Source organism: Balaenoptera acutorostrata, chromosome 17 (genome assembly GCF_949987535.1).
Source record: "Balaenoptera acutorostrata chromosome 17, mBalAcu1.1, whole genome shotgun sequence".
Classification (NCBI taxonomy): Eukaryota; Metazoa; Chordata; class Mammalia; order Artiodactyla; family Balaenopteridae; genus Balaenoptera; species Balaenoptera acutorostrata.
The window spans coordinates 7,865,694-7,890,790 of NC_080080.1; positions in this window are offsets into that span (position 1 = coordinate 7,865,694).

The following is a 25,097-nucleotide window of genomic DNA, read 5'->3' on the forward strand; positions in this document are numbered from 1 at the left end:
CTTATTACATTGGGGTAAGAAATTAGCAATGGGCAGGGTTAAAGAATCTTGCATAGGAGTAAAATCTGATATCTTATTTTAATGCAATGATAGAAGAATAGTGATTCTGAGATTCAAGAGAGGGGAGGTAATTGGTAGTGGTATCAAAAAGGACAGCATAAATTCTAAACTAACAGAGTGGAAAAATAAGGATGTGTAGTAACTAGAACAGACCAGCAACAAGAAATAAACGAAAAACCTGGAAATAACAATATGCAATAAATAATAAATACAAAGAATGTGAAAGGAATAAATCATGTATAGTTGTTATACTACATGTGAATGACAAAGGCTGCCAAACTTGTTTAAAAATAAAACCCATCTCCATCTTCTTGACAAAAATGAATTTAAGACAAAGTAATAGAGAAAATTGAAAATAGGAAAGATGTATAAACATATAACAGGCACACAATAAGAAAGCCAAAGTAGCAACATTAGTGCTACATATACTGGAATTAATTCACATGTTGTATACATATTTATAAATAATATGTGTGTGTATATATTTCCCTATGTTCTTTGAATATATATTATACATTTTTACATATGTCTAACAAACATTTTCAAAAAGTGATCATATTCATGACTATGAAAAAGCTTAAGAAATTCAAAAATAGAAATTTGACAGACTACATGCTGTGATCAAAATCATAATGACTATAAATAATTAATAAAAAAGAGCACCCCAAATTATTAACTGCTTAGAATTTTTAAAAACCTGGTGATTGCCACTGAAATTACAGACTATCTAAAAAACCATGAAAAGGAGAGAACTTTATATCAAAACCCGGGGAGGCACAACAAAATCAACATACAGAGAAAAATACAGAGCCTGTAAGGGCATTGTTTTGTAAGAAGGAAGACAAAATATAAAAGAAATTAAGTCTCTTCTTCAGAAATCAGGACTGATAACAAACCAAATACTCTGAATGAAGAAAGACTTATTCAAGTAAAAACTGAAATTAACGAAATATATATAAAATACGTATGTTTTAGAATAAATATCAAAAATCTGATTCTTTGAAAAGATTAATAATATAAATAAGTGCCTTATGAGGCTGATTAAGGAGAAAAGAAACAAGGTAAAATATTCATGGTTCAAAATGAAACGGGAGGTTTAAACACATATGAAGGAGATTTTTAAGAATTACAAGTTAATAATATGTGTAAATCTATAACAAATAAATAAACATGTAAACAAAACCTGGAGAAATGGATATCTTCCAATCAAAATACAAACTGCCAAAACTACTTTGGAAGAAAGAGAAAATCTGAACAGATTAATTACCAAAAAAGGATTGGAAAAGTGATGAAAGATATACCCTTAAAAAAAGAGATGAGGACCAGATGGCTTTGCAGAGTTCTATGTGATCTCTAAAGAACACTTATTCCCAATGCTATTTAGAAACTTCTGACAATACAAGAAAAATGAAAAGCTCAACAATGCAACTCTTAAGCCAGCATAACCTTAATAATAAATCCTGCAAAATTCTGAAAAAAGGAACAATGGCAATAATTACAAAAACTATAGATCAATCTTCTTTATTATTTGGGAGGCCACAATTTTAATATGAACTAATAAGATCATGCACTATGACCTGGCAGGGTTTATTCCAAAGATACTCTATTAGGAAATCTCTTAATATGGGAATAATAAAAATGTTTAAGGCCAGTGTGAGTTCAGCATGAACTCTGCACCAGACAATCTGCTAAATGATTTACATGTATTAACACAATTCCTCTCTCACGTAATCCTGTTTGGTTATCATAATCACAATTATGATATTGAATTTTGAAGATAAGAAACCTAAGGCATTAGAAGAGAAGTTAAACTTCCATGATCACACAGAGTAAGTGGTAGGGCTGGAAACCTCATCTGGGAAGTATTGCTTCTCAGTCCTGTTCTTAACCCCTCCACTACAGAGCTGCATGTTGGGGGCAGGAAGGAGGTAGCGTAAGAACATAGGAACAGATGCTGGAAAGGAATTTGATAAAATTTGGTAGCTATTATGATTATAGCTAAGAAAAATAATATTAGAAACTAGGCAATGACTCAGTATTGATAAAAATCTACTCATAAACATAATGCTCAAATAATGAAACTCTGAAGCTGTTTCTCTTAAAATCAAGGACAAGATGAGATGTCCATTAACTCCCTCAATATTCACTATTTTTGTAGTTCTTGCAAATGCAATATGACATGAAATAATAATAGTTTAAACACTGTAAGAATCTAAAAAAAAGTGGACATATGTATACGTATAACTGATTCACTTTGCTGAACACCTGAAGCTAACACAACACTGTGAAGCAACTCTACCCTGATAAGAAATAAAAATAACAAAAATCCTCAGGGATATTGCTCCAGCGGTTCTAAACCTCAGCCTTACATCGTCATGATCGTCCTGCCCCTCTAGCATCAGGACCATTGGCATACAGACAGAGCATCACTTTTCCTGACCACACTCCCTCCTCCAACACCACAGCGCTTCATCTTTGCACCAGAATACGTTAGAGTGGCTGTAACACATTTGTGGTTCTTCAGTCTCTTTCCACCCATTTACTCTCACCACAACCCAAGCTGGCTAGCCCTCTGCCCGAAATGCTCATATGAAGATGGCAGATGACCTCCAAGCTTTGGAAGCCTGTGGTCAATTTCATCTTTCCCACGTGTGGGTGCTGGCTGTGGCATACCACCCACGTTCCCCCTTCAAAGTTAAGGCACTCATTCCTACAGCTGCCAGGAGTGTTGGCTGCTCTCAGCTGAGTCTCTCCCAGGAATTTCCCCCTAGGGATTGCTTGCAATGTTTTGTGTGGGGGGGGGCACACATCCAGTGACTGCTCTGTGCCAGTCTACCAAGGCTTGCCACCTTTATCTCAAGATATGTTCTCCAAACTGTTCCAACATTGGTGTGTGTGGCAAATATGTGCAAAGATGCAAAATCAAATCAACCTGAGAAAGAAGTGAAGAGATGGAATGAACCTTACATTTTTATCTTTGGATAAAAGCAAAATGCATTTATATCGATTATGAGTTGGAGCTTGTAAACATTCCCTGTTTGAACTCAAGTTCTGTTTGGTTACTCTTAATGAAAGTTTAAAAAACAAGTTTATGTCCAGAGAAAAACAAAACCAAACACACGTCAGTGGCTCCCTATTTCTCTCTCTCTACGGAAAGAATAGGCAAATTCCTTACAGTGGTCTAATAGGTTGGACATGACCTACCCTACTCATACCCGACTACTTCATTATATCTCTGACCTCCTTCTCTACTATTCCCCAACCCCATTCCCTACTCCACTCAGCTGCTCTCACACCCTTGCTCTTCCTGGAGCAAACCAGGTTTGCCCTCAACCCAAAAACTTTGCTCTAATGTCATTGTTTTCCCTTTTTTGTTTGTAGTTAGCCCTGCTACGATATAAAAGCTCCACCAAGCAAGAATCCTGCACTATTCATTCACTGATAGACTCCAAGCACCTAGAAAAATGCTTGGCACAGGGTATGAATCCAACCAATAAGTGAGAATGAGTGAATGAATGGATGAGATAAAATTATCTATTTCTGATGACATTTTTACATACCTATAAAACTCAAGAGACTATTTAAGACATGCACACCTCCTAGAATTAATATGGTAGTTGATGAGTGAGCTAGCTACAAAATCAATCTCTTTTTTTAAAATAAAAAATATAACAGGCTAGAAATAAACATGGAGTAAGAGTGACAAAAGCTCTAAGTACTTCAGGAAGAAAATTACCAAAATGTATAAGACATATATGAAGAAAACTATAAAATCTTACTGAGGCCATAAAATTAGATCTGAATGAATGGAAAGAAAAACTGTGTTCCTAGTTGGGAATTTTGAATATTATAAAAATGTCAGCTCTTCAACATTTATATACATACATTAACTGAAATATGAATTAGAACACATTTTTTTGGAATTAGGTAAAATAATCTCAAAGTTTATATGAAAGGATGCCACTTAAAATCAGCAAGAATATTATCAAAAGAAATCTAGTGAGACTTGTTTCATAGACACTAAAATATAATAAAGCCATGCCAATCCAAATAGTATGGTATTTAGATAAAGATAAATACATAAGTAAAATAAGACATATATTTCCTTTAAAATGGGAATTTATGGATGATAAAGGTGATTTTTACAACAGAGAGAGAGAAGGTAGGTTTATTCAATAAACAGTTCTGGCTCAATTGGCTATCCATCCAGAAGAAAATACACTTGGATTTCTACCTCATATGGTAAACAAAAATGGTGATGGATTAAAGTTTTAGCTCTAAAAAATGAAACAATAAAAACTTAACAATTTTAATGTAATATATATGATATATTATATTAACAATAATACGCCAGGAAAGATTTTCTTTTAAATAGAACAGGAAATCCAAAACTTATAAATAAATCATAAAATTAAAAAAGAGACATCAAGAATTGTCAGTAGACACATTTTACATTATTATTCTAAATAAAATTGCAATATATTCTTTATTATTGAAATATAAACTTTTTCAAATGAATAAAAGACAAAATATCTAATAAAAATGGGCACTCCATATGAATAAACAGTTCACAAAAGGTACACATGAAATAACTAAATGCATGAAAAGTTACCAAGACTACCTTAATTAAACAAAAGAATACAAATAAAACTACCTTTAATATAGCACTTTATATCCATAACTGGACAAAACTAAAAAGAGTTATTATGTCTACTGTTAGTGGGAATGCAAGAAAAAAGAGTTAACATTACACATAGCTGGTAGAAATGTTCACTGTTGTGTTTTTGAAGAACAAAAAAGCAGCATCTTTTACAACGTAAAAGAAAAAGATTGTATCCATTGTTCAGTAATCATATTTCTTGGCATCGATCCCCCCAAATTTACCAGTTAAATTTTTAACTGGCAAAGAAATCAAAAGCACAGTCTTTGTTTACCAATAGGAGATTGTTGATCACCATTATATCCATTCCATGAACTGTGTGTGGGAGATACAGCATATATATATATATATATATATATATATATATATATATATATATATATTTGTATTTATATAGATTATCTATTAACCTTATATATGTGTATGTATATGAATTTGGAATATTGAGGATATATATTATATATTTATATATGTTTATACATATATAGAGAGATATTAATCAATCAATATATATGCCCTCAATATGGATTTGCCCCTTAACAATTAATTACATAAATCATCCAGGCAATTTGAATAGATTTAACGCATATTTTTAATGACTATATGCATACACACACATATATATATATTCGAGTATATATATTTGATTGATAACAAATTTTTAAAAATCTGTATATGTCTGTATGTGGAGGATACAGAGAGAGAGTATGTGTATTACCTGCTAAATGGTGGGGGAAGGAAGAGAAAAAAAAAATTATCCCTGATAAAATAATATTATGGTGTTTCCCCCATTTAGTTAAAATTATAAGATTCTTCCTGTGTGTTTTCATAAAGAGAGGACAGAAATAAGGATAATAAATTTTTAATGGTGGTGAGCTTAGAGAGCAGGGATTTTAATTTTTATTTTCTTCTTTATAATTTTATGTATTGTTCAGATTTTTCACAATGAATATGTATTGCTTATATGATTGGGGGAAAATGGAATAAAGCTCTGTTCTTTGTGGAAAAAAGAGACTAACAGTGCTTACAAAAGAAATATTTAAAAGATTACCTCTTCCTTTCCCCTCATTCTGAGATTGTCAGGGCTAACTACTAAAGTGGGGGAAATCAGTGGAATTTAGTATGTAATGACAGGCAATGTAATATGCAATACATATTACATTTAACATGTAAGGTTAACATGTAACAATGGGAAGCACCACAACCTGAGGGGAAAACTAAGCTGTTTAAGGAGAGAATTACAGAAGAACCTCAAATCTGACAAGGGCCAGAGCTGGGTATGATAGTCCAGGGAACCAGCAGGGACCAATAGGGACTCCTTCAAGATTGTTGAGAAGAAAGTGCTTAATAAGTCCCAGGTCCCAAGGAAACCTTTTTTTGTTTGTTTATAAATTTATTTATTTTATTTATTTATTTTTGGCTGCATTGGGTCTTCGTTGCTGTGCATGGGCTTCCTCTAGTTGCGGCGAGCGGGGGCTACTCTTTGTTGCAGTGCACGGGCTTCTCATTGCAGTGGCTTCTCTTGTTGCAGAGCATAGGCTCTAGGCCCACGGGTTTCAGTAGTTGTGGCATGCGGGCTCAGTAGTTGTGGCTCACAGGCTCTAGAGTGCAAGCAGGCTCAGTAGTTGTGGCGCATGGGCCTCGTTGCTCCGCAGCATGTGGGATCTTCCCGGACCAGGGCCCGAACCCATGTCCCCCGCATTGGCAGGCGGACTTTTAACCCCTGCGCCACCAGGGAAGCTCCGAGGAAACCTTTTCTGGGGGCAGTAAAACAATAAAACTAGTATAAAGCAATCTGTTTTGGTGAAAATAGGATTGAGGGGTCTTGAGGACACTCCACAATCCCACCCAACTCCAATAAAAACTCCTGAAGGGCCTCTGCAAAATCTACAGTCTCCTAAGAAGCCTCATTTTGAGACCACTTTTCCAGAAGACATTCGTATGACTGTGGATTCCTCTTATGGGTCGCTGGGATCCTGACTCAAAGATAGATTACTTAGCTTAAAGCATCAGAATTTGGTCAGAGAGAAAAGAAAACCTTTGTCACCAGATCCATAGTGGCAACTGCTCATTACTAAGGTCAATAAGAAGTAAACGCCTCTTTAGTTTGGGTAATACAAGGACGTAAGATGGCCCAAGAGCCAACTAATTACCCTTCTAACATTGCCATTTATGATTGTTTATAGAATATATATAATGTGTATATATACATAGTATATATAAGTATGCAATTATATATGCATATGTATACGTACTATAACATTTCTTACTTCTTAAGTATTCTTCTGTATTATTATGAAGTTAAAATACAACATAGAAAATTTAGAGTAATTACTCATCTTGATCCACTTTAATAACTTCATTCACTAATTTGTACAATGATCAACCACTGCATAATGATCTTATTCTTCTTTGGGGGCTGAAAAACCTATCTTTTTTTTCATCCATACTGCATTTAAAAATTAACATGAGCCCAACGAAGGGATTAGTGGGTCACTATTCATTATTGCAGATTTTATTATAATGAACAACTGGGAGCCATCCAAACAGTAAATAAGAAGGGATTGAATAAAGAAATTCTAGTGCATCTCTGATAGAATAGTAGGTATGTAGATGTGCGGATGTAAAACTGATGCTTGCTTAGAGTTTATGATGAATTCCCCTACACCTCACCTGAGCACGTAAGGGTATTTTATCAAAAGTCATTAGCCTTTTTTTTAACTTTCCCAACATTTTTATTTTTAGATACAACTCCATTTCACCTTAGCTTTGCCTGACCACTGAATACTTCTTTAATTGGGTTGATATTTTTGCATTTATGTATTTTTAAAATTTAATTTAATTAATTTATTTTTTATGCAGCAGGTTCTTATTAGTTATCTATTTTATACATATTAGTGTATATATGTCGTCCCAATCTCCCAATTCATCCCACTACCACCATGCCCCAAAGTCATTAGCTTTTGTCCCCACCTGTTTAAGAAGTCTCACCCAGTTATTTCTGAATGTCCTAAGAGAATGTCTCACATAGTTCACCAGGGGGCCTGTACTTCTCCTTGGTTTTCAAGAAAGAAATTCAAAAATTTTCTCCATCTGTTATGCAAAATGACTTTCTCTTCCTAGGTAACTTTGGCAACCAATTCCCAGGTCACTGCAAGGTGGGAGTCTGGGCTGGGCTCTGGACCTGCCTGTATTCTATGTATCAGATCACTTACAAAGCATTCCTTCCCAATAAAGATAATGTTTTACTTACCAGAATGTCACAAGAATCAATAAGTTAGCTCCTGCTGCGTATTAGTGTGTGGGTAAGTGTATGTGCCTGTGTGTATGCTGGAAAGGTTTACCAGGATTTTTAATGAAGTTTGAAACTGTTTGCAAAAGATCAAGGAGGACATTATTAACTGAACCTGAAGTGGCAGCTACTGAGATCTGGGGAGATTTATTTCGCAGGTAAGCAATAATCTCTTAATAAAATCTTGACTGATGCGTGGGAGAATTGGGCAGGCGGCAGACAAATGAAAGGAGGGTAAAATTAAAATGTCAAAGGTACATTGAATGAAATGAAACAAGCGCGTGGTGGTGGGAGGACTTGGAGAAATCTGAAGAAGTACAAACTCAGGGTTTTCAAGGAGGAAACAAACCTGAAAAATCCAACGTGAATTGGCTGTATTGGCGATTCACGCCAAGGAAAATTGGCGAATTTTGCTTCTTGCTTTGGAGGAAAACTTAACAAACTGAAGAATCTAGAGGAGAAACCAAGATGTTGGAGAGTTTGGAAGCCTGATCCTGCCAGGAGGCTGAATGCCCAGAGGATATTGGGCTTGAGAAAGCCCGAGACAGTGATGGTCCCTGAATTCAGGGCAGGGCAGGCTGTGAGATGGAAGATGATGGGGGACTGTTGACCTTCCCAGGAGCAGAGACAGGAAAGAGAGGTCTTAAACTCAACCTCTAGAGAGAATGGGAGCATGATGAGAACAAGCAAGGTAGACCAGTTGAACGTGACACAGGACAGTGGCACTAGGCCTCACTCAGGCCACAACTAAAACCAGGAAGCAGCTGATCAGCTCCTGTCCATTTTGCCCTTTAGGAAACTAACCCTCTGTTTGCAGATCTTCTGATTTTTCAAGAGAAGCCAGAGAAGTAAAATCTCTATTTCTATTGCTGATAATTCATGTTAAACATGACACCTTCGGGCAATAAAACAAAATATCTCTAAGGGCCATGGGCATCTACTGTACAACTTTGATCGAAACTGCAGAACCCTTAAGAGTTAGGTTTGTGTTCAACATAAAGGACTGAGTTCTAATGATTTGAGAGGCTCAAAATGAGCACGAGCTTACTGGTTCTCGGGGTGGGGGAATGGGCTCCCCTATCACGAGAGATATTTAAGCATAAGGATACTAGATTTAAAATGTTGAAATATTGGATGGGGTGACTTTTTATCAAACCCACTCTTTATAATTAAAATGCCTGGATCTGTCCCCAAAGAGTCCTAGAGTACGTATGTTGCAAGGCCAGACACCAGTGCATTGTAGGACTCCAGGTGATTCTGATGCGAAGATAGGAGCACAGGATGTTCTATTTGAGGACCCCCAGGTTTCCATCCTCCTGAGATCTGATAGATGTGGAGCAATGAGAAGACTCAAGAAACTGGAGCTGGATGATTGGGAGAACTGACCAACACACACAGACTAGTATACGTTCCCCATCAGTAATACACATCAGACTAGTATACGTTCCCCTGCAGTAATACACATCACACTATGTTATTATCTCTTATTCGGGTGATTGTTTGTCACAGGGGATATAGGATTATTTCTTAGTGTCTATCTCCTCTGCTTGAACATAAGCTGCGTAAGAGGAGGGGATTTCTTAGCCTTGTGCACCAATAGTCCCACTGTGACCCCCCAGCTGGGAGCCCCTTCTCTGTCTCCAGATACTTTAATGGCTTGTTCCCTCCTTTAATTCAAGTCTCTGCTTGAACATCATCTTTTCAGAGTTACCTTTCTTATCCACAAGCTTTAATATGGTGGCCTCTGTCATTTTCTACCGCTTTATCTGGCATTAACTCTCCTAGGAGTATTATGACCAACATGGTTTATATACTTAATTGTTTGTTAGTTTGATGTCTCTTTCTCCTTTTGAATGTAAGAAATTTGACTGCCCTGTTCTCTCTCTCCTGAGCCAACAACACAGCACAGTACACCTGAGATGCTCAATAAATACGTGTGGAATTAAAGAACATGCAAAGACTGGAAATCATGAAAGGATCCAGCAGGTTCACTGAACAGACGTGACTCCAGTGTGCCTGGGCCCAGGGAGAGCAGCTGTGTGCAGAAGAGTGCAAAAAGTGTAGGACACCTGGGGTCAGATTATGATTTTTCTTTTAAACCAAGGTAAGGAGATTGGACACCACTCTGGAGGTAATAGGCGGCCGGGAATAATTTGACCAGATGTGACTCTATTGGAAAGATCCATCCAGAAAACAAGAAGAGAACTCTTACATATCTTGTTGCAGAGGTTATCATTTGTGAGATAGTGGAGGCCTCTGAATGCTGGAAAATGGGGCTCTCACACTCTTTCTGGAGGAGACTGGGGTTCCTCATTGGTGTTTTCTAGCACTAAAGGCCCATTAGGTTGCCTTAGTCAGGTTGGAAGTCCAGTGTTTTCCAGCAGAACTTGGGAAGAGTTCCTAAGTTACACCCACACGTAAACTGATCCAAAATGTTGACACCATGAGACTGGTTTGAACATCACTCAGGGTCCACTGTTATCCAGACAGATGGACCAAATCCTGTACCATGAACTTGGGCAGGGAGAAAAGTGAAGCCCTGTGATGGTCTCCATTGGCTCTGCCTGTTTTCAGGCAGGCAGAAAAAGACAGGGGAGGCTTCTGAGCCAATCTAAGGGCTGAGTGGGCAGCTCTCTTGGTCGGCTGTGTCAGCATGCACCTGCCTCAGTTCTACCCCCTGACCCTCTGTCTTTTGAAGGTTCAGCCTTCCCAGATCAGAGCTCTGGGGACCAGGACAGGTAGGGTCTGGGAGTCAATTTGCTGCCCCCAGTCTAGTAACTAGGATTCCTAAGGTAAGCCTCCGATGCCTGGGGCCCCTCCAGTACCTGGCGTGAGTCTTCCTCACTGAGCTATGGGAGGCCCCGCCATGCCCACAGGACCTCTGCGCAGAGAGCAGTGTGCTTGGCCATTGCTCTGATCTTTAGCCTGCTTGCTGTTTGCCTTAAGACCCCTATGTACCCACCTCCCCCTGAAAACTTTTACCAGCTGGGAAAAGTGCCCTTGACCACACGCCCCAAGGCAACCCAGGGACTGGTGTCCTGCTCTCTCCCCTGTTCCCATCCTGCCCTGCTTCAGATCCCTTAGAAAGTGACACAAGCCTGGGTGGAGGGGTGGGGACAGAGAGGTTGAGGTCAAGAGAGATCAATATTAAAGGAGTGGCAGAAAAGGTGTGGGAACAATGATAAGAAGGCCGCTGTGAATGTCACCCCTTATCTCTGCACACAGAGCCAGCTGTGGCCTCATTGCAGGAAGGAAGGCCAAGTGTCAATGTCAACATTTTAAGTAAACAGAGACAGGTGGAGAGGAGGCTGGGAAGGCTGATTGACTTGCTGAAGTCAGCTGCTGAGTCAGGACACCATCCCCTGTCTCCTAACCCCTAAACCAGGGTATTTTCCTGTCTACAGTGTTGACTCCTCTCTGAGGGTCTGGAAAGCTCCTTTTTCTTCCTTTTATGTGTTTTAGAGTTGAAAACCTAACTTTAAAACCTAGCTCTGTGACTTAGGATCTGAATGAGTCTTACCTCATTGAGCCTCAGTTTCTTCATCTGTAAAGTGGGAACTAATAATAGCTATCTCATAAGGTTGTGCAAACAAGACAAAATACTGTAGGTCCAAAAGCTATGTTATTAGAACACAATAAATATGCAGGTGATTATGTTATTGGGGCAAAGAGCCCCAAACCCCCCTTTTTGTCATTACTGGTTACCATATGCTGGGCAGTTATGTAGACTGTGGGGTGGGTGGGAGGCATCTGGGCCACATTTTGCACCCTAAAGAAAACTGAGTGTCAAGCTGTATGACATAGCTTGGTGCTGAGCCAGTAGAATTTCCTTTCTGTGAAACAAGTACTGAAGAGATCATGGATAATGTCTAGGCAAGACACAAAAAGACAGGAAAGATGGACCAAGAGAGATGAAGCGTGCAGAAAGAACTGGAATCACCTAAGATTACAGCCAGTCCCCAAGAAAAAATCCCGGTACTTGAATCACAGAATGTAGGAGCTCTAAGGGATTTCAGAGTAAGGGGTTCAAGGTTGAATTTCTAGCCCTCCCTCCAGGCTGAGAAAGTGAGCACATGCACACCAGTCTCTAGTCAACTGTGGGCGAGGAGTCAGCTTTATCAATGACCAGGCAGGTGTCCGATCTTCCTCTTTGTGCAAGATTTGCCACTAAAAGCTAGATTGAATAATACAGCTTAAAGGCTTCTATACAGGTCAGATGTATAGAAGCCACTATACAGGTCAGATGTATAGTAACCACTCCCCACTACCACCTAACAAACCTATCAGAGTAGGAACAGGGCAGGATGGAGCGGAGGGAATGGGCAGGGTGCTGGGTTACCAGGCTGTGCTCAAGGTCTGAGAACAAGTAGAGAGACGGACAGAGGGCAGAGGATTGTTCCAAATCAGTTTCACACCAACTAGTATCACTCTGACCAATGAGTGCCAAGATCCTCCTCTCTATTAGAAAAAGGTACATGGCACTAGAGAAGAAGATGGGGGTGGAAGCATCTTTCTAGGACTTCCCTGAGAAAGTAGAAGCAGAGGTGAAAATTCCCTCCACTTTGCACCTAGTCAAGACTAAGAAAAGAGAAGGGCTTTCATATCAATGCCTTTCTCAGGAATCACTTTGTCTTATTGTTTCCCCACCTGTAAAACAGGGATAATAATAAGAGTTAGCACTGTTGTGAGGCATAAACCAGTTAAAGCGTACAAAGCACACAGTAAACACTGAAACGGCATTAGCTGTTATTATCACTACTGTAAACATGATTTATTTCAAGACTCACATTGACTGATTTGCAGTGGCCCCTAAAGAAGGGTTCTGAAGCCCCTCTGGGCTCAGCAGGAAACAGTGCCCAGATGTATTCATGATGCACCGTGGACTGGAGAGGTGGAGGGGGACGGCCCCTGTGCAAGGTACTTGCCAATGCTCCGAAGCCCCCACTGTCTTTTACAAATGAAAGAACCGATATTAGAGATAGGTAGTGATTTTCTAAAGTCAAATACAACATGGAAGATATGGAAAGAAAACTCACACCTCCTTTCCAGGCCCACTTTCTAAGTTTGCTTTTGTTCCCCCAAGCTCTGCAGCCAACAGTGGCAACTGGAGGAAAGTGAGAGCGGAAAGGACAAGTCCAATAGGTTCTGGAGTTTTCTCCAAGAAGGGAAGGAATTTCTCTATTCAAATGCAGGCTCCTTCTGGTAGCCGATTTTGACAGACTCTTCCAGAACTGCCAGAGACTGCTGTTCTACTTTGGAGGATACCATGGAAATTGTTCATGCCTTCTTATCTCATGAACTGCCTAACAAATTGCTTATTTGCTCTGTGGTTTGAGAACATTTTATTTTGCTGCAGAGGTTCTTGTTTCTCTCAGAAGCACTGAGCAGCTCTGATGAGCCGGAAAAGAACACGCCAATTGTACTGTGTTCATTGAGCACCCACGGGTGCTGGAGAGAGCGCCAGGCTCTTTGAAAACTCTCATCTCATTTAAGCCTCCTAAAACACCCTGGAGTGCATATTGTTCTCTCTCTTAAAGAAATTAAAGCTCGGAGAAGTTACAAAACTTGCCCAAAGTCCTATAGCAAATGGTGGCATTACGAATCAAATCCAGCTTCATCCATCTCCATAGACTGAACTATTCCATTTCGATTGCAGGAAAGTTGCCTTTTGTTTCCTTAAGAAAAGAATCAGGTATGGGTGGTGGAGGGATGAGTCACTGAGAATCTACAGCGAGCCAGCCTCCAATAGGTATTTGCATATATTGTTTCCTTCGGTGTTCAGAACATTCTATTCCGGCCAGACTTCTTGTTCCCTGTGTTAGGAGTAAAGTAACAGAGTCTAAAAAGAGGCCCAGTATCTTCCATCAAGTTGCACCAGCTGAAAAGTGACGGAGTCAGCTTCAACCCAAGTCCCCTGGCTCCAAATCACCGTGTTCTTTTCACTGCCTGACACTGCACAGCAGAGATTTCAAGCATTGTCTACAGGAAAATATGTCATTTGGGTCTCAATTATTCCTGACATGCCTCTTTGGGTGGAGTAGACATTCGCTGTTTTGCCTGCCTAGGAATTATTATTTTTTTAATCTGGTAAGAGTTTTTTGACTTCCTTTTAAGATGGATGTGGGGTACCTCTCTGCTCTTGGGTTCAGGCTCAGTGAGACCATCAGGCAGGTTTTCCTACCCTCCCTTGTCCCAGGTATGGACATGTGACCCAAGTTCTGCAATTTGTCTCTCTCTCTCCCTAGAGTTTGAAGTTTAAGTGGAGAGGCTAAAGAATGAGAGAGAGCTGGAGCTAAAGCTTCCTAATTAGAAAGTCCAAAGAGACTACCCCCATGGGACCACATGCTGCAATGAATGCCTGTTGTCCCAGCACAACTGTTAACAGCACTCCCTTTCACTCTCCAAAGTGAAAGGTTGAGATGATAAATTATATAGTCACTCTAACTGCCATCCCAGTTCCCACAGCCAGATGCCTTCTGATGTCTGGACATCCCCTTCGATTATGTAAGCTGTCTCATGCCTCTCCAATAAATTATTTTTGCATAAGTGAATCAACTCTGTGTCTTGCTTGCAATAATAACAAAGACTTGCATTGTGTCTCTTGAAATGATTCACCAATACGACCTTGTGTGGAAGAGGCCCTTAATTATCAGGTGGCTAGGGTTTTCACCAATAATACTCAGCCTCCTTTTCTAACAATGCCCATGCTTACTCAATGGGCTTGTGGACAGATGTCCACAGGAGCGTGGACAGAAGTCATTCTTAAAAGCATGACTTCCCTTCACCTGGGTTGAGCCAGTTTCCGCCATCAGTCAGCGCAGAAATAACCAACCCTGGGGCTTCTTGTGGTACCATTCTTTGAAAGGATCAGCCAGGCTTACCGGATGAAAATGAATTGCATTCGTTTTGGTGAGATCGCAATTTGTCCTCACTGGAACTGATGTCTATCTAGATTTGATTTTGCTTTCCCAGTTTCTGATGCTTACCCAGTCTGTGGACTTGCCGAATGCTTTGTACACTGCTCTAGTATATCAAACCAAGGAACAATTGCCACTGCAATGAGACAGGACAATAGAGGGCTGCCTATGAGATTCACTGCTTTATAATGAACCTAATTGCCCCAAAGCAAGCACATAGCCTTAGAAAGGGATGGAGGTGGGGGATCCTATCTATAGCCTTGGAGGAAGCATGAAGACAACATCTTGTAAGGATGGGGGCTTTCTTGCATGTGTGATATATGCTTTGAACCAGCAACCAATGTTTGGCGTTCTTTTTCTCATTGATAAAATAGAAGGAGGTAAGAACTAATGGACCAATGTGGAAATAATGCAGTTCCAATGTTCCTAAGGACTTGCTTACAAGTTTTGGCTTCCCATCCTGCAATGAAGGCTTCTGTTGTTTTAGAAGTCTCTCTACCTGTCTCAATCAGGATCCCAGCAGAAACATCCCACACACAGACTAGGATAATCCTAGTTGAGCTTATTTACAAGACGACTATAACAACGTTGTAGGCAAAGTATAATGGGACCACAAGGGACAGTGATGGAACTCAGGGCCAACAGCATGAGAGCTTTTATTACCTGTAAGCTCAAGGAAACAAGAGGATGAAAACTAGGAGAGTGATCCCTGCAGAAGCAGCCGTTTTGAGAGAAGCCATGACTCTGTTGAGAGACACAGTCAGCCAGAAGCTATCTCATAGGGATGGAACCAGACAGATAAACATGCTGGTTGCACTCTTTTCTCTCCCCTACAGCCCTCTCCCATGGGACTCACTGGCCAAATTCCAAAGAAGTTCAGAGGCATTAGATCCTTTGATATGCAACCCATTAGGGCAGAGATCAGTATGGAGAACAGTAGCTTGTAACTAGAGAGATAAACAGGAGATATTCAGCCCAGGACCCAAATAAAGAACGTGGAAAACTATTATAATTAATCACTAGCTATGCATCAGTATTTTTGTAAGTCAATTATATTTCTATATACCAGCAATGAGCAATCAAAAACTAAATGGAGGCATACATAATAACTAAACAACTGCAAATACATAGAAATAAATCTAGTTAACAATGGATGAGACCTCTGCACACAAAACTATAAAATATTATTGAGATGAACTGAAGAAGACCCAAAAGAGTGGAGGGATATACAGTTGACCCTTAAACAACAACCTCCTGCACAGTGACCATCCCTGTGTAAATTTACAGTGGTCCCTCCGTATCCTTGGTTCTGCATCCATGGATTCAGCCAACCACAGATCGTGTAGTACTATAACACGTATTTATTGAGAAAAATTTATTGAGAAAAATCCACATATAAGTTGACTTCCGCAGTTCAAACCCATGTTGTTCAAGGGCCAACTGTGTCATGTTCAAGGTTTGAAAGAATATCATTAAGCCAATATTGTATTATCCACAGTTGATCTATGGATTTCATGCTATTCTAATCAGAATTCCAAAAATTTTTAATGGAAATTTCAAGCTGATTCTCCCTTTTACATGGAAATGCAAAGAGACAAAAAATAGCCAAGACAGTCTTAAAGAGGAAGAGAGAAGTTGGAGGATTTACACTACCCAATATAAATGCTTCTTATAAAGCCACATTAATGAAGACAGTGTGGCATTGGTGCAGAGAGCAGACAAATATATCACTGGACCAGAATAGTGTCCAGAAATAGACCCAGTCAAATAAGGACACTTCATTTATGACACAGGTGACACTGCAGAGGAGTGAGTAATGGACAGTTTTTTCAATAAGTAGTGCTGCATCCACTGAAATTCATGTGGAAAAAAAAGAATTTTAACCTCTATTTTGTCTCCTAAAAAGAAAATCAGTTCTATGAGGTTTTTAGATCCAATGTAAGAGCTTAAGAAGAAAGCTTCTAATTAACTCAAAAGGGATCATGGACCTAAACGTAAAAATGCAAAATTATAAAACTTCTAGAGGAAGCATGGGAAAAAATCTGCATCACCTTGGGTTTAGTGATGAGTTTCCAGACACAACACCAAAAATTATTGTAAAATTGAAAACTTAACTATATTAGGAAAGAAAAATGGATACACTGGACTTTATTAAAATTGAAAAGTTTTGCTCTGTGAAAGACAATCTTAAGAGAACAAAAAGAGAAGTTGGAGAAAATAATGAAAATCGCTTATCTGATAAAGGACTTATATGCAGTACATGGTACAATTTATACTCCAGAGCTCCCTACAGGATCAGGCTGGGGGGTAGGCTTTTCCTGAATCCACATCCTTGCTTAGCTTCTCTCTCTGACCCAGAACTTTCCCCACATTTCTTCCCTCGCCTCCTTATTGGTTTCTCCTAAGAGTACCGCTTAATGAATTACTTATCCAATAATTCCTGTCTCTGGCTCTGCTTCTAGGAAACCTGACCTATGACAGGCCTCAAACTGGAAGCCACCTGTAATGATTAATTTCATGTATCAATTTGACTGGGCTAAGAGATGCCCAGAAAGCTAGTAAAACTTACTTCTGGGTGTGTCTGTAAGCTGTCTCTGAATGGTACTAGTGTTTGAATCGATAGACTGAGTAACGATTATCCTCACCAGCGTGGGTGGTCATCATCAGTAAGTCAAAGACCTTAATAGAACAAGAAGGACATCAGCACTCCTGGTTCTTGGACCTTCAGACTTGTAGGGAGACTTACACCACCAGCACCTTGCCCCAAGTCTCAGGCTTTTGGGCTCAAATGGGGACTTATACCATTGGCTCCCCTGATTCTCTGGTCTTCAGATTTGAGCTGAATTACACCACTGGCTTTCCTGGTTCTCCCCAAATTACAGATAGATAGCATATCCTGGGACTTCTCAGCCTCCATAATCGGGTGAACTGATTCCTATAATAAATCCTCTCTTTTTTTTTTTTCTCTCTCTCTCTCTCTCTTTCTATCTCCTATCAGTTCTGCTTTTCTGGAGAACCCTGACTAACATACCCCTCAAATATCCATTATAGAAAAGTGGATCAATAAATCATGATATGTCCATACAATGGGAAGCAAAAAACACCCATGCGGATGAGTGAATCGTTGCTACATGCAATCACATAGATGAAGCTCACAATCATGTTATTTAGGTAAGAAACTGTACACATTACATAGATACTGTAGGATTACTTGTATGCAATAATTTTTAAACATAGAGTAGTATAACTAATCTATAGCATTAAAAGTGAGAATTGTGCCCACATCTGGGGAGGAGGGAGGATGTAACGGGACATAGTTAACAGGAATTTATGGGATTCCAGGGATGTTCTATTTTTTGGTTTGGGCAGGGTTAGATGGGTGTGCATGGAACTTAGGTAACCCTTGAGTTCTTGCTCAATGGAGAGGAAAACATTTTATATAGGTTCTAAAAAACACTCCATAACTAAGTGTCCTGGCATGACCACAAAAGACTATTCCCCCCTTACCATGGCAGCCTGCTGACTTGGGGCAGGATCAGAGTCTCTGATGCTGACTTGCTGAGAGGCCTTATCTTGTCATTGATATCCCCAAATTTACAACTCGACGAGTTCAGCTTTCCAAGTAACCCATATAAAATTCCAAGAAAAATTCTGGAAAGTGGTTCCGCAAAGAAAATAGCGGGGCAACCAAAAGAACAAAGGAAAAAACATTTTGAGCCGTATAGAAAAAAATATATCTGGTCATCTAAAGCTATAAAATTTCATTCTACTTTGAAGGGAAAATGTCAGATGCCTATCGGAGAATGAGAAGAGGAGAAAGCTTGACATTTTTCTGTACCTTTAGATCACTACAATTCTATTTCAATATCATCATTAATATTCGTCTCCCAACCACATTGCCTTGTGTAATATTCCTCGGCTGAAAAAGCATGGCTTTTAGAATCAGACAGAACTGAATTGAACCCCAGCTTCACCATTCTCCAGCTGTGTGTCCATGGACATCTGATTGAACAATGGGCATGACTACAGCTCTCTACCTGCATGGCCGGGAGAATAAATGTGTTACTACTTAGTTCACCGTCCTCTGGATCCATAGGAATTATATCTGAGGAGTTTCAATCAAGGAATCACACCTAAGAAGCTTAATCTACATCTGGGCCTCCTTAGATGATGAGATTTTGGACTTGGAGCTTCAGTCCAAGATTGCATGAGACTTTGGGGGTCTTGGGAGACTCTGAGGGCATTCTGCACACATGAGAAGCGTGGTGTTTTGTAGCCAGGAGGCAAACTGTAGGAAATTATCAGCAAGAGGTCTATCAACTGTAGGAAATTATCAGCAAGAGGTCTACCAACTTTTCTCCCAGCCTGACTCCCTTCACCGTGGGGAGTTGATATCCCTTCCCCTTGGAATCTGAGCTGGCCTTGTAACTCATTTTGACCAGTAGAATGCAATGGAAGCCACGCTGTGTAACTTTCAAGATTAGGTTTTCATAGGCCCTGAAGCTTCCATCTCTGCTCTTTGGAGCTGTTTTGAACATCCCAGCCCCTGATGAGCTCTCAGGGGGATGCAACCACACAACCCCCATAATGAGACAGGGGGGCCAAGCTGAGTCCAGCCAAGTCATAAATTATGGGACGTAATAAACTGTAGTCTTAAGCCACTAAATTTTGGGGTCACTGGCTACATAGGAACAGATAACTAAACACCTTGTAACTAAAGAGGGTGGGACTCTGTGATTGATAACCCCAGGGTAAACACACAAAACATGGAGGGAGAGACATACCCCCAGAGGAAATAAAAGAGTTATGGCTACCATGTTCCACCCCTTGGCTGCCCTGTACAACCTATGCCATTCTTTCCATGTGTTCTAGAAGTATCTCCTTCTTAAAAAGAGAACTATCCTACAAGTGCAGTCATACCCACTTCCTCCCCAAAGACAGACAACCCCAAAATACTTTCATTGACTACATCCAGTTCCAAACCCATTTTCTGATCAAATACCTCTTAGTTCCATTCAGGTGTATTTTTCATGGACTATCAACCTAGGGGATTTGTAGTAATTTTAACTCCTCTTGACACACCCACTATACAACAGTGGAGAGAAAACAGGAAGAGAATAAGGTCAGGGTCGTCTCCACTTTGATTAAAAAAAAAAAAAAAATGGGGAAATGGCCTATTTTTGCACAGCCTTCCTGTTGGGCTGTGTAGTGAGAATCAATTGTTTCATCTGTTCAAGGTGCTTCCTGGTCAGCCATCCTGGCAAGGTCTGCTCTTTGAAAGGCTTTTTTGTGTCCACTGTTCTCCAGAACCACATCTGAGTCAGGTACCTGGGACAATGCTGTTCCCAGGCCTAGGACCACTTAGTAGCTCACTTCCTGTTCCCTCAGAGGCCTAGGGTTGTGTGGTTGCACAATCTGTTGTGCAATGTTGTCTGCGTTGCCAGGACTGGGCTTCCTCCTGCAGACAACGTCCCCTAAAATCTCCGTCATCCACTAGTTGGTTCAATTTCTGGAAACGTCGCTGGCTGGTAACCAAAGACAAGAGCTTTTGAGTCAGAGTTCACAAATCTGGGTACACCCTTGAAGTTTCGGTTACTTATTAATGCAGCTCCAAGCTCTGCCCGTTCCAGTAGCCCTCAGCTAAATGACTCCCACTTGGGTGACTGGTGGGTAGCCAGAGGTCATCTGTTCCCTGACCTCAGGCTGTAAAGGGAGTGCACAGAGAGGGTATTTCTGGAGGAGATAAAGGGTCAAGCTTCCCCAATTTTCCAACTCTTTCTGGACCATGATCTTCTTTCCAGTTGTATTTCCCAGTTTCACTAGCTTTATTGGGTTAAGGAATGGGGCTTTTGCAAATTCACAAGCCTCCTAAAATCCGATTCGTAGTGATCTTGGACAGCTGCCCAGAGGCAGAAAATACCTCTAAACAGCCATGAAAGGATTGCTTTGGATGGACAGTGATCCCTTGACTACAGTACGATGTGAAGGTTGTGAGAGAAAGCAAACACTTAACTATTAAGTCCTCTAAATGCCTGTCCTCAGAAGGTTTGGGGTCAGAGGTTTAAGATACACAAATTAACAATTTAACCGACTGCTCTGACACTACTGCAGAAGAGGAGCTGCCAGCTTCCCAGATGCAACAGAGGACTTGTCATACCTTACACCCCACCTGCCCAGGTAAACCTGTATTACAGGGCCTGTCACTTCCAAGAGCTAATTCTGCAGGTAGAACTCTTTCAAAAGAACTCAACTAAATGTAAATTAAGTTAGGAAGGAAGAAAAGAAGGAAAGGAGGGAAGGAGAGAGGAAAGAAGGAAGGAAGGAAGGAAGAAAAGGAGGGAGGGGGAGGGAGGGAAGGAAGAAGGAAGGAAGGAAATATAGGATTAAAGTAGAAGAAAACCCAGGATAGAAACCTGCTCAAGCCGTATCCAGAACCAGGGGTGCAGGTGATCTCATTGGTCTCTGAGTTTATAACAACATCTCTCCTGTTCCCTGTGTGTTACTTTCATTCTCACCTGGGCTCTCTGTAAAAAAGATGCCTTCTGCAAATCCCAAACATCTATTTTCATAGTCCATACTCCCAGAAGACAAATGAAGACCATTTGTTTCCCAGCATCTATAGGTTGTTTTTCAGAGGAACCTTCTGAAGAGCCCTGCTTGGGTCTCACACTGACTCAAGGGTCCTGGTACAGCCCAGCACCACGATCTTGTTCTCTCCTGCCGGTCTGGAGCAGACAGGAGCTGGGAACAGACAGGCACACTGGGCAAGGAGGAGCGATTTTCCTGGGGACCTAGGGGCTTAGGCAGAAAAAATAAATAAACACTATTAGACGGTGCCTAATATTTTTATTAAAGTAGGCAAAATGTGTTTACATTTTTAACCTGGTTTTATCTGGGATTTCTCCAGCTGCAGAGTGAAAAGAGACCCCCAGTAAGGACTTTCAATCTTTCCTGTGACCAGGATTTCGGGCCAGTTCTGGGAGTGAGGTGAGGGGGCAGAGTCAGCCAGATGTCATAAGCGTGGGCCTCTCAGTTGCCTTACCTGCGGTGGTTTTGGCTTCCGGGTGCCTGGGATCCCATGGCTGAACACTGCCAATGGCCAGTGGAGGAAGTCATCCCCTATGGAACTGGCAGCTTCCACAAAGCTATTAGGTGCCCTCTGCAGCCCAGGGAAAGCCTCCACCCCACTGCGGTGAACTCCAGACCTTAAAGCAGAGCTGCTTCATGCTTCCAGCAACTCAAAGTCTTGGGGCACCAGCCCCCCCAATTCTAAAATCAGTCCAGAAGACATAGGGCTAGCCTGAGGGTCTGCTGACGGTCTCAGTGACAGACCCTAACTACACTCCAGTCACGGCTCCTCTCCAACGCAGGACCTTTGCCCTAGAACCAAATGTGTGTGTTTATAGTTTCTCTTCTTTCAGGCCAAGCAGTTGCTCAATTATTCCTCAGACTCACCGGTAAATAGATCCCATGAGGACTCTCTGCTCAGCCTGCCTTTCACCCTCTCATCTAATTTGATTAGGAGTGAATTCTCTCCAGACTTTACTCCAAAGGAAACTATTGCCTGTGGTCATTTTTAATTCCAGGGAATTCCTTGGTGGAGACTTTGTCTTTCCTTTCTGGAGCCTAGAATGTGTTCCAAACACAACAGTGATGTCAGTTGCCTGTGACTGGCCACGATGAAGTCAGAAGCAGCCAGCCCTGCCCAGCCTCAGATGTTCTTCCAAATTTCAAGTCGTGAAAAGAAATTGCTGCTTTCTTACAAATATGTTTTCCCTGGGGTTCTATTTTTTTTAAAACCCACATGCTTCATGCTGGAAATTTGAAAAATACACATTCTGTCAAGAAGAAATTTAAATCCCCCAAAGCTTACAGTTAACCGTTGTTATCACATCCGTGGGTTTCTGACTTAAAGTGACTTGAAAATAAGCAAATTTCTGGATAGGAAGTCAAGAGGAAATGCGAGCCCAGGCATGGGGTGATTAGTTTCTGCTCATTTCATGGTGATTTTCTGCCTTCCTTTCAATGCCTGTCTGCCCTCGGGGCAAAACCTTTCCCTTGGCAGCTAAAGCCACATGCTTCGTTGTTCGCCTCCAGTGGCAGAGAGAGAAGAAACCCACCTCCAACCATCACATAACAGTCTTCTGGAATTTGGATGTGTTCATTCAGTTCTGGTGGGAAGGAAGAGGTAAATGGATGCAGCTCGGTAAACCACGCTTACTTTGCAAGAGTTCTCTGAGCTCTGAAGGATGATGTAGGTGAAGGTTACACATTCTGGGGAGTTATTAACTATTAGACATAACCATCAACACTTGCATTGCATCAGCATTATCACAGGGGCAGGATTCACTAATGTAGGCGTTCCTGGTCCTCACCCAAGATTTGTTACAAGATACTGTTAAAGTCCAGGTAAGAAGAACAGATAAAATCTTAACAAGATAGACTAGAGGAAAGGGGAGAGATCTCAGCCAAAGAGGCCGAGTTAATTTACATACTGATGAGTTTGCGAATAAAGAGAAGTGGAGAGAGGAAAGAGAAGCTAGACGGCCTGGAAGCTTAAAGGAGATTTGGGAGTGGGGGTGGAGGTGGCATGAAAGAGATTCTGGAGCAGGTGCAGAATCTGAACGCACAGGACTTCAAGGAAAAAGATTTGTGAAAAGCTAATGTGAATTACAAATTGGGTCCTGGTCAAAGTTCCTCAAAAGATACAAGAAAACTTTGGAATTGCTTTTTGAAAATGACATTTCATGGCGGCACTGGGCTTCTTTCTCTGTGACAATATGTAGGGGCTGGACTACCTGGGACACAGATTATACTCGGGTTATAGCATAATTTATACATAATCTCTCCTTTCCACCAGGGTGTAAGATCCTGGAAAGAAAAATGTAATTTTGTCTAATGGATAATGTTTAGCGCAGTGTCTGTCATAATGCAGGCACTCAGCTAGTCTTGAATTAGAGTGGAGATGAAGGGAAGGGATGGTACCTTAGATTTATTTAATACCACAATATTTCAAATACGCTGTGCACAAAGTTGACAAGAGGAAAGTTCAGAGAGGTCAAGAGCCTTGCTCAAGTTTACAGTCTTTGAGCAAGGCAGCCAGGGTTCAAATTCAGATTTTTGTGACTGAGGGTCATTACTCCACGTGGACCAAAGGAAACAGGGGTCCTGAGCTGGGAGTGGGGGAGAAGGAGTGCTGATGAGAGATCAATAACTGTCTTTCCTGTTATGTGTTAAGTCCCACTGTGTTCCCAGGGTCTACTGGAGTGTATGCCCCATCATGGGCTCTAAATAGACAACTATTCCATGAATCCTTTAATGAGTAAATGAATGAGATAAAGGTAGCCAGAGACCAAGGGGAGAAACAGAGAATGGGAAAGAAAAGATAGCACAAGGAAAGAAGAATAGGACAGTGAGAGAACTGGGAAAGACAAAAAGAGGTACAGAGAATGGAGGACCCAGAGAGTGTCAGAAAAGAGAAATGCACCAGACAGCGGGGAGGAAGATAAAAAAGACAGGAACATTTAGAAATCTTATGGGAAAGCAGAGAGATCCAAGTTGAAGGGCTCAGGAAAGAAGTCCAGGAGAGAAGGAGGCTGAGACAAATCCTGAGCCACTGGGGGAACAAGTGGTAGAGATGGGGGTGCCTTCCCTGCCTGGGGCATCACCCCAAACCCCATCAGGCAGGCATGGTGGGCAGTGTACGCACATCTCAGGCAGGATCCATACGTCTGTCTTGAAGTGTTCAGTGTGAGAAGATGCTGGGGAAGCACATACACACTAAATAAGGGCAAAAACACCACCAACGTAGTTGTCGTGATTTTCCAGAAACAATCAATGCAGAGATGTCTATCTGCCCCCTATTATGTGCCTGAGTGTTCTCTCCACCTCCCTCTGCCCTTGCGCAGCTGGGCTTTCAAATCCCATTTCCAGGGTGCCCCCTGCACCTGTCCCCACCCTGCACTGCGATGTCTCCTGCTGCATAAAATGATCCTATTTGCTTCCAACAGCTGGGAGAGCAGCGCGTGATGCATGCAAACGGGGTGACGGGAGCTTGCTGCACCTCCGCTGGAAGGATGGAGGACAAGCCTGCAGCTGTTGGTGGAAAGTAGCCTCAGAAAAGTAGGAGCGAAGGTTCCGGGAAGGCTGAGCTCCTGCAGAGGACGTG